General features: G+C 42.3%; 1 pseudogene; it reads left to right on the forward strand.

Annotated features, from left to right (window-relative positions):
* Window positions 1-2,052: 2,052 nt before the first annotated feature.
* Window positions 2,053-2,705, forward strand: LOC127192138 (60S ribosomal protein L10-like; annotated as a pseudogene).
* Window positions 2,706-9,146: the final 6,441 nt, after the last annotated feature.

Raw genomic sequence — 9,146 nt, forward strand, 5'->3', positions numbered from 1 at the left:
GGTGCCCTTTTCTCTCTGGTTTTGAGTAATCAAGAGGGAGAAGAGGGAGAAGAGACAGTGCCCACTTCTTAGCTTGAAGCCTTGAATGAATTGGATTCTATATAAATGGGGTCGGGGGAGGGGGAGCTGCGAGTGAATTGTAAAGAGGATTGATGTCTCTTATCAGTCTGCTGCCTGCTGAATCTGTCTGGGAGATAATCACCATGGTTAGCAAGGATCTTGGCGGACAGTCATTATTCATCCCTGTCCATTCTTTCACACCATTGTTTTCTCATATAAAAGCCTGAAAGAATATCAAAATGGCAGCTCCTTCAAGTTGCACCTTCCGTTCATGAACCACAGCCTCCTCTTCCTTTCTCTTCTGTCTCCATGCCTACCCACCTGCCGCCATCCCATCCCTCTACCTACTGTCAGGAGGAAGCTCCACTTCCACCTGCTCTGTGACGTCACCTGCTGGACACCACTATCTCCGAGGGAGAGCTGGAAAACACGCTGTCAGATGTTCATACTCCCAGCTACAAGAGGCCAGTTGATTCATGGTTCCTAGTCTCATTATGTAAGTGATTGCTGGTGCTTGTTGTCTGACTTTGCCCTGTCTCTGATGCCAGGAGAGAGATGAAGCAGCCTGGAATTTCCTGTTTGTACAGGTGTTTGACACCTGGTAAGTTTCGTACCCTTTGTCAACAGCAAATCCCTGGAGACACCCTCATTTTCATGTGGAGCCAGGGATGGTTTCTCTGGGATTTATTTAGGACATATGCCTTTAAAAAATGTTTCTGGGGGAAGGTTTGTCATTTCGCCAGTTAGCTGTAGTTATGATTCTGTGTTCTTTTGACTAGTTGGGCCTCCTCACCCCTATCCACATCTGGTGTCTACAGAAGCAGCAGCACTGGTCTTTTCCAAGAATGAATCGACTTATTAAAACTTTCTGCACACTTTTCTTTTCTTCTTTTTTTTTTTTTAATTTTATTCTCAGCTTCTCCCTCAAAACCAGCACCACACGCGGTAGGGTGCTCCTCTCTCTCTCTCTCTCTCTCTCTCTCTCTCTCTCTCTCTCTCTCTCTCTCTCTCTCTCTCTCTCTGTCTCTCTCTCTCTGTCTGTCTCTCTCTCTCTGTCTATGTCTCTCTCTTTCTCTCTCTCTCTCTCTCTTTCTCTCTCTCTCACATTTTATTTATATTCTCAACATCATGTTTGTATTGATTTATTTGGAATTTTTCACATAATGCGCCCCAATCACACCCATTTCTCAGCCCTCTCAGGGCCATGTCCAATCTGTGGTGCCACAGGAGCATGGTCTGCCCCTGAGCATGCTGCCCGCGCAGCTGCACAGTCACCCTGGCTCTGGGCAACAACAGGATGCCAAGATGGAGAACAGTTTATTGTCTAGATTGGGCTTATTCAGAAGACCTCCATGGTCTATGCTGTTCCTGCAGCCCATGTTGGCATCAGAATATCTGTTTTTAACAAAACCACACACTTTTCTTAATATGTTACATATCAAAATCCATAAGAAAAGGAGTGGCTAGTAGGCTGCAAGTTTAATAAGGACAGAGATCCTGTCTATTGTATTGACCGTTGTGTACATCTAGACCTTGGCATCACATGTGTAACGTATGTTTGTGTAATTTGGTTTATTTACTTCAGGTATAGGCAATGTCTTGGAATAATCAGCTAATTGGGCTGGAGATGTAGCTCAGTTGGTAGAGTGCTTGCCTAGTGTGCACAAAGCCCAGACACAATCCCCAGCACTTCATAATCTAGGCATGCTGCTTCCTGCACACCTATAATTCCAGCACTTGGGTAGTGAAGGCAGCGAGGGTAGAAGTTCTCGGTTATCCTTGGCAAGTTTGGGATTAGCCTTGCTACACAAGAACCTGCCTTAAAAAAACCAAAACTAAAACTTCAGGATAGCCAGAGCTGTTATATAGAGAAACCCTGTCTTGAAAAAAGAAACACAAACAAAACAAAACAACAACAAAACCCCAAACAAACAAAAACTCAAAAAATATACGTGCCTTTTCCTCTGGCGTGCCACCGATGATCCTATTGTCATGGGTCGCCACCTTGTCTGGTGTTACCAGTATCGTAAGAACAAGCCGTATCCAAAGTCTTGCTTCTGCTGGGGTGTCCCTGATGTTAAAATCCGCATCTTTGACTTGGGATGGAAGAAGGCAAAAGTTGATGAATTCCCACTTTGTGGCCACATGGTATCCGATGACTATGAACAACTCTCTTCTAAAGCACTGGAAGCAGGCCATGTTTGTGCTAACAAATACACTGTGAAGAGTTATGCCGAAGATGGCTTTCATATTCGAATGAGGCTCCACCCTTTCCATGTCATCCGAATCAACAAGATGTTGTCCTGTGCTGGGGCTGACAGGCTCCAGACAGGTATTCGTCGTGGTGCCTTTGGGAAGCCCCAGGGCACAGTGGCCGGGGTTCACATTGGCCAGGTCATCATGCCCATCTGCATTAAGCTGAAGAATAAAGAGCATGTGATTTAGGCTCTGCATAGAGCCAAGTTCAAGTTCCCTGATGCCAGAAGATCCACATCTCAAAGAAGTGGGGCTTCACCAAGTGAAATGCAGATGAATTTGAAGACATGGCTGCTAAGAAGCGGCTCATTCCTGATGGCTGTCAAATTGGGGTCAAATATATTCCCAATCATGGTCTCCTGGACAAGTAGAGAGCCCTGCATTCCTGAGGGGGACTTCCCATGTGATGCTCTTCTGTACCCTACCAAAACATGCTCAGTAATAAATCTCACAGCCAGTAAACAAACAAACAAACAAACATATGCACTTAAGCAATCATTACTTTAGACATTTATTCCTTCTTTAAATAGTGTTACATATTGATGGGTATCAGTTAATTTGAATGTAAAATCATTCTTCAATAACTGGAATAATATTTTTATTAAATTCAAGTAAAAGAATTATGGCTTTGAGCAGTTGTTGGAAGATAGGAAAAATAATGAGAATAACTAACCGTTTCCCCATGCTCCATCACATAACAAGGACATATACTCAACCATGTTCATAGCAGCCTTATTCATAATAGCCAGAACCTGGAAACAACCTAAATGTCCCTCAGCTGAAGAAGGGATAAAGAAGCTGTGGTACATTTACACTATGGAATACTACTCAGCTACTAAAAATAAAATCCTGAAATTTGTGGACAAATGGATGGAACTAGAAATGATCATATTGAGTGAGTTAACCCAGACTCAGAAAGAATCACATGGTATATACTCACTTATAATTGGACACTAGCCCAACAGGGGTGTCCCCTGAAAGTCTTCACTTACCAGGAGATTGGGATTCATTTACAATTTTGTATAATATTATTTCATAAAGTATTTTGATCACATTCACCCCCATTACACTCTCCTATCTCCCACTCCCTCTGATCCCCTGAATGTTGCATTTAGGAATACCTCTAATTTCATCAATTTATTGATATGCTTTTGGTTTTTGAGCCAGAATTTCATGTCACCTGGGTTGAGTTTGAACTCACTTATGTAGCTGAAATGGCTCAGCTCCTGTGTCCACCTCTAGAGCGCTGGAATTACAGGTGTGCCACCATACGCCTGGCTTCCTTTCGGTGAATAGGTTGTCATAGCTGAGGGTGGTACAGCATGAAGAATCTTAGACTTGGAATCTAAGGAATCTTAATCTCCCTTTCTCCTCTTCTAAACTACAGTTGCTTCATCTCTCTAAAATTTCATTTTCCATGTCATTGAAGAGTTGCTTATACTTTAATGTTTCAATTGGTGCCGACTGGTGTATGGGTATTACTTGCTTTACATTTGCCTCAGTGGTCATGAGGAGTTTCAGGAGAGTTTGTAAAGTGCTGCATCAGATGCTGAGGTTAGGACTACTGGTGTCTTGTTCTTGCACTCTGTCTACCACACAACCAGAGCTTGAACTGTGTCCATGAACGATCGATCGGCTGGGACACAAGGCTTCAAGATACAGCTTGTGGGACTGTGGGTCCTCTATTAAAACTGAGCTAAGACGTTCTTTAGAGGAGATGGTGGAGTCTGATAGAAAATTACAAGATATGCTTTTAAAGTAGCTACTTATGCAGGGACGGAGCAGGGGTTTGTCTTGTTGCTAAGGTTGCGGTTGTTTCCTGACTGTGTCAGAATCTCTGTCAGGCCATTCTATAGGCTTCTTTCAGGGTCTTGGTGATATTGGCCTGCAGATCATTAGATCGGGGCCATCACTTTCACTGCTCCCTCTTTCTATTCTGATGGAACAGTTTGCATGAAAATTGAAGTGGACAATACTCCTTTCCCGTTAAAACAGTTGAAGTCCTTCCTTGGTTATTACTGGGCGTGCCATCCACAGAATGTCCCAAGTCAACTTGGGAGGGAGCCGTTGTTAGGGAAGCTTAGGGTCCTGAATGTTCACTTAAACTATCTGCTTCCCAAATGGCCCTTTCAAAAATATCTCATGACATAAAAGACCTTTAGCTGTATTCTGTAGTGAAATTTATTCTGACGTTAACAAACATATACAACTGGGCACTCATGTTACAGGTTCTGAATGTGTGGGTTTGCACAAGTACGACCATAGAAATCCTTGAGAAAGGCTGGGTGTGGTGGCGCACGCCTTTAATCCCAGCCCTCGGGAGGCAGAGGCGGCAGATCTCTGTGAGTTCGAGGCCAGCCTGATTTACAGAGTTAGTTCCAGGACAGCCAGGGCTACAGAACAAAACTCTGTCTTGAAAAGCCAATAAAGTAAAATAAATATTTAAAATAATCAACAAGTTCTGCTCTTCACAAGACACTGTGACTAGAACTGGGAAAGTATCTCAGTTCACAAAATACTTGCTATGTGAACATGAGGATCTGAACTTTATGACAGTCTTGTGTAAAAATTCTGGGTAGTAGTGGGCTGTATAATCCTACTGCTGATGTGGCACACACAGGTGCATCCTTGGGGTGTGCTTGCCAGCTGGCCTAGCCTAATTATTAAGTTATGGGTCTCAGTGGAAAAGGCTGCATTTAGTCCTGATGGGACTTGATGTGCCAGGGTGGGTTTGTATGGAGGAGATGACCTCCCTTTGCTGAGGAGAAGAGAAGGGGGAAAAGAGAAGAGGGTGGGAGGGTGAGACTGGGAGGAGAAGAGGGAGGGGATGCGATCCAGATGGAAAATGAATGAATAAATAAATTTAACCAAATGGAAAAAATTATTAAGTTATACGCCAAGAGAAACCATCTCAAAGAACAAAGAGGATGGCTCCTAAGAGTGACAATTGAGGTTGACCTCTGGTCTCCTCATGCACACGCATACACATGTACATACCCCCACACACATATACACGTGCAAACACATCCATACACCAGAAGAAAATAATTAACAGGCAAGTCACATACTGAGAAAACATCTGAAAAACACATATCTAATAAAGAAGTTATATCTACAATATGTAGCAAACCCTCTTAATTCTCAACAATAAGAAAACAAACAACCCAGTCAGAAGATGAACAAAAGATTTGAACATATATCACTAAAAATATACAAAGCGCAAGTAATTATATAGAAACTTCAGCATCTGGAGACTGGAAGCAGCTTAGTGGGTATAACCATCTGCATCGTAGGCCTGGTGACCTGAGTTAAAATCCTAGATCCCATGGAAAGGCAGAAAGAGGGGATCAGTTCCACAAAATTGTCCTCTAGACTCCACAGGCAAGCCATGACTAGTGTGCACCTCCCTCCCCACATAGCTCAAGCACACATACAAATAACAAATGAATTTTTAAAAAGAAAAAAATACGCAACATAACATATTAAGCAATTTCCAAACAAAGCAACCATGAGAATAATTAAAATCTGAAACACAGACAATATCAAATGCAGGAAACAATTCTCATTTGCCATTTAACAAGTCTGCCAGGGTTTATTTTTTTTTTAGAAAGCTAAACACAGACTTACCATGTTGTTCAGCAACTATGTGCCTAGATATTGACTCAATGACAATTTCTTTCTTCAAATCTTGTCCATACATTTTATAGCTGTTTTATTCATAATTATAAACAACTGAAAGCCACAAAGACTTCCCTCAGCAGGTGAGTGGATAAACACACTGAGGTACATCCATAAAATGGAATGTTATCTATTGATAAAAGAAATGAATCATGCAGAGACATGGAGGCCACTGAAATGTGGTCTGTTGAATGAAGACCTTGATGAAAACTTATACATTGCGTATGATTCCAACTGTGTGGCTGCAACACACATTACATAGGAAAATTGCCTTGGGATGTTTAAATTGTTTGAATATGGACCCTGGAAGTGAAGAGGGCTCTCTTGTCCCAGACACCAGCGTATTTATTTCATGTACCCTCCAAAACTGTCCCTCCTGGGACAAGACGGTCCCATATTCTTTGTCAGGGGGAAAGGAGAACAGCAAAACATCCCAGGGGTGAAAATGCTGCATCCTATCCTCCAGAACAGCTGGAAAACAAACCATCTTCAACAGAGGTTACCTTTGTTTATCCCACAATAGCAAAATACCTTCAGTGGGAATGGAAGGTGGCAGTTCAGTCCCAGAGAGGGTCTGCCCAGGCATCTATCAGGAACCCTAGCAAGACAGGTACAGGAGGACACGCACAGTCACTGCTGCTGGTTGTTTTAAGTGACTGATTTGATGATGCTTTACTGTCTGCTGCTTCTGTGTGCCTACCATCTGCTAATTGTCCTTCTGCCTTTTACATGCTATTTGCTTAATAGAAACACACTCATTCAAAACCAAAGGCATAGCTATCACACAGCATTCTCCATTCAGAACATAACTGGCATACTTGGCAGGGGCTTTGAGATGCCATTTCTGTTTTGAAGGCCTGACTGTTATAGACAGTGAAAGGGTAAATATGGGACTGAAGATAAAGTGCTTCATGAATAAGTAATGATAAAAAGCCTCACCCCATAGAAAGCCAACCTCATGTGTCAACTGGTAGAAAAACAAGAGGAACAAATGCTTACTGTGTCTAAAATATCAGTTGAGGATTAATATGCAAGGAGTTTTGGCTCTCTGTAAATTTTCTTTCTCTTCTTCCCTCTTGATTATGAGTTCATGTATTTAAATCCAAAAAAATATAGCTAGCTGTAGTATGCACACCTTTATTCTAGGCACTCAGGAGTCAGAGGCAGGTGTGTCTCTGTGAGCTTTCATCCTCATCACTGCCCTCCCCCCAAAACCAGAGTTCAGGCCTATAGTCCTAGTACCCAAGAGGTAGAGGTAGGAGGATCATAGGTTTAATTTCACCCTTAACATCATACTGAGTTGGAGGCCAGCCTCAGCTACCACTACCCAAAACCCTCTGTATTAAAATTGCTTAGATTTATCAATAAAAGAATAAAATTTGAATATATAAATGCCTGTTTTCAGCTATCAGTTAACAACTGTTCTCTTACTTTTCCCCTCTACTATAACACTCCACATTGGCAGCCAGTCTCCCTACTTTCTCATCTTTCTCCCTACTTTCTCCCCTAATCTTCATTGCTTTTCAAAATGTACTAAAGTCCAGTTAAATAAGTTTCTTTGGTCATGGTGTTTTATCTCACAGTAGAAAAGTAACTAACCTAACAGTCTACATCAGGCAGAAGGCTGGGTCCTTACTTGTCTCTTCCAGCTTAGACAGTGTATCATTATTGTAGGAGCCATGTTGGAATCCAAAGCGATACAGGCCATTATCAGAGGGTGGCTGGGCATTGGGCACTTTGAGAACCACAATAGCTTTGTAGACAACATCTTTTACAAGCTTTATTCTCCATGAATATTCTTGCATGACTTCTTCAAGTTGCCCACCCCTACGCTTTTACAGGTGTACCACATAGGAGAACAGTGGAAGGGCCAGCTTCTCCATGTGCCCTTAGCACTATGACCGGGCAGAGGAAGCAGGATGCATCTGTTTTGTCACCCAGCAAAGCCATCACAGGTTCATGTGGCTCTGTGATTTGAAACACTCCTGAAAAGAGACTAAGAGAAGAGACACAAAGTCAAGAAGGACTGAGTGTGTGTGTGAAGATAAAAGGCTAGTTACTTCACCCTTCCAAAGTCTATGGGACAATGTCTGAAAAATGAATAAATGATGGATCCGTATTCTCTGACTTGAACATACATATAGAACGAAAAAGGTTAGCGATATCCGAAATAGGGTAGGAGTAGGCCTGAACTAGGAACAAACAGCACCAGGAACAAACAGGACCTTTTAGGAAAAAAGACTTGAGGCATCAATCCCAGGGCTGTGAAAATAAAGGAGTGGAGTGAGAGGGAGGGACAAAGAGAGGGAAGGATAAAGAAAGGGAGGGAGGGAGGGAGGGAGGGAGGGAGAGAGTATGAGCTGTATTTAATTTTTGTTTTTGACATATCACTTCAGTAGCTAAGTTCTTATTAGAAATAGGGAACTGGGGCCACTTGAAAAGTGTAGAAGGATTTGGGGAACAGTGTTTCTTCAGGTTAAACACTGTATTTATTGTCAGGAGAAAAGGTTCACATAGGATCTCAGATGGTTGACAACTAGAGAAACAGACAACTCTTCTGAGGAAATGTCAAGGTGGTACAACAGAAATGGTGATGGAATAGTCTTAGGGACACTTTCGTTGGTAAGAGATGTAAAAATGGGGCACACAATCTACTTTTGCCATTCCTATTGTATACTTTCTTGAGAGTTTAAATGTTGTGATTTGTTATCATCACATGAGGGAGTACCCAACCCTCATCACATGAACTCCTGTACTCGTGTGTGTGTACATAACCTCCCCTACATACCTATACTCCTGGGCTAACAGACCCAAGTAAAATAGCCTAGAACAGTGTTTTTGGAAATTAGCAACCAAAGATGTTAAGTTATATACTTTCTCCAGGCTCTCAAATAATGTACCTTGTGCCTTTGTAACCTTTATGTCTAGGGTCCTACCCTCTTACCTCTGTTATATGTTATAGAGCCAGAGATGAAAGAATTAAGTGAAATAATGACTCTAGACGGTTACCATTGAAGGTATCTGGAGACAGAGATGGACTGAACAGGGTCTACCTCGGGAAGCTGGGGAACTTCACTGCTTCATTGGTGATTTAGATAGGGTGACCTCAGGGCTGTATGCTACAGACACAGTAGAAGTGGGTGTAATGAGCA

The sequence above is a fragment of the Acomys russatus genome, chromosome 7 (assembly GCF_903995435.1).
Source record: "Acomys russatus chromosome 7, mAcoRus1.1, whole genome shotgun sequence".
Classification (NCBI taxonomy): domain Eukaryota; kingdom Metazoa; phylum Chordata; class Mammalia; order Rodentia; family Muridae; genus Acomys; species Acomys russatus.